The sequence below is a fragment of the Schistocerca serialis genome, chromosome 6 (assembly GCF_023864345.2).
Source record: "Schistocerca serialis cubense isolate TAMUIC-IGC-003099 chromosome 6, iqSchSeri2.2, whole genome shotgun sequence".
Lineage (NCBI taxonomy): Eukaryota > Metazoa > Arthropoda > Insecta > Orthoptera > Acrididae > Schistocerca > Schistocerca serialis.
The window spans coordinates 342,350,555-342,352,420 of record NC_064643.1 but is presented as its reverse complement, the minus strand read 5'-3'; the positions used below and the strand labels follow the sequence as shown (position 1 = coordinate 342,352,420).

The window sequence follows — 1,866 nt, the reverse complement described above, 5'->3', positions numbered from 1 at the left end:
GCAAGAATAACCAACACCGAAGTACTGTAACGAACGAACAAGCAGCGCGCACGGAGGCTTTCCGGCAGTCGTTCTTCTCGAGAACGATACGCGACTGGAACAGGAAAGAGAGGTAATGACAGTGGCACGTAAAGTGCCCTCCGCCACACAGCGTTTGGTGGCTTGCGGAGTATAAATGTAGATGTAGATGAAATGTTCACAGTGCTTAAAAGAAGAAAAACTGATACCTAGAACATATAGTAAAAAAGCACTCCGTCTTCAGGCCACGAGTGGCCTACCGCGACCATCCGACCGCCATGTCATCCTCAGATGGGGATGCGGATAGGATGGGCGCGGCGTCAGCACACCGCTTTCCCAATTATAAGATGGTATTCTTGACCGAAGCCGCTATTATTCGGTCGAGTAGCTCCTCAATTGGCATCACGAAGCTGAGTGCGCCCCGAAAGATGGCAACAGCGCATGGCGGCCTGGATGGTCACCCATCCAAGTGCCGACCACGCCCGACAGTGCTTAACTTCGGTGATCTCACGGGAACCGGTGTATCCACTGCGGCAAAGCCATTGCCAGAACATATAGTATGCAACACCAAATATAACCTTCAGCAGTTAGTAATAGGGAAGATTGAAGGAAAAAGAAGACAAGGGCGAAGAAGAACATCCCGGTTGGACAATATAAATCAGTGGACAGGACTGCGAAGTGTAGACCAGCTATATACTGCCGTTCACAGAAGAGAAATGCAACATGTGGTCGCCAATCTCCATTAATAGATAAGCAGCAGCAGAAGAAGAAGAAGAAGAAGAAGAAGAAGAAGACTTCTGGACTCATAACCCGTGGTCAATGAATAGAAAAGTAGAGCACTTGCCCGTGAAAGGCAAAGGTCCCGAGTTCGAGTCTCGGTCCGGCACCCAGTTTTAACCTGTCAGGAAGTTTCATCCTCCTAACATTTCATCTCCGACTGCGGGGAACCATCTTCAGAGGAAAGCTGCTGTACCGATGACAATGTCTCACGCAGTCAGACATGAAACCTTAGAGAAAAGTGTTATGCATCGACCATGACCAATCTGTCCGGAAGTTTTAAGTGAAGGCTGTGAAAGCCAACATTGTATGATCCAAAGTCTTTGGTTTTCCCCTTTCCTTTGTGATTTCTTACAGGCACCAGCACTGGGGAGATTATTTTTGGTTGACATGTTTGGAAGCTATCTTGCACTCATAATGTGTATTCGGAGTAAACTGAGGAAAGATTTTAGTAATGAGGAGTAACAGAAATATTAAGCCGGCCGGGTTAGCCGAGTGGTTGCTGGCACGGTAGCTCAGCATGGTTGGTCAGAAGGTTAGCTGCCCTCTGTAAATAAAAAAACTGAGTTAATGGATCAAAAACGAACTTAAACGGATGTCTTGCGACGTCCACCCCGAGCAGATGCAACGAACAAAAGCAAACAAAATGAGATTAAAAAAAATTTTCCGGAGTGGGAAGGAGCACCTGGTCCCCGGCACGAATATCCGCCCGGCGGACTTGTGTTGTGGTCCGGTGATCAGGCCAGTTTGTGTATGGTTTTTAGGCAGTTTTCCATCTGCCTCAGCGAATGCGGGCTGGTTCCCCTTATTCCACTCAGCTACACTATGTTGGCGATTGCTGCGCAAACAAGTTCTCCACGTACGCGTACACTGAAACGTCCCCTTAGAAAAATTATATATGACAGCATTTAAACTGACACACAATATTTTTTAGCGCAACGCAATCTGACTTTCAAAAATCCCTACAAAAGAATGGCCCTAACTAACATTAACCTATACGTTTCACAAATCACTTATCTCATAAAAATCTTCGTTAATCGAACTACTGCCAGCTAAATAAAAGATTCAAAC

At 46.4% G+C, this 1,866-nt stretch overlaps 1 pseudogene; it reads right to left on the bottom strand.

Annotated features, from left to right (window-relative positions):
• Nucleotides 1-447: 447 nt before the first annotated feature.
• Nucleotides 448-565, bottom strand: LOC126485407 (5S ribosomal RNA; annotated as a pseudogene).
• Between the last annotated feature and the right edge of the window lie 1,301 nt (nt 566-1,866).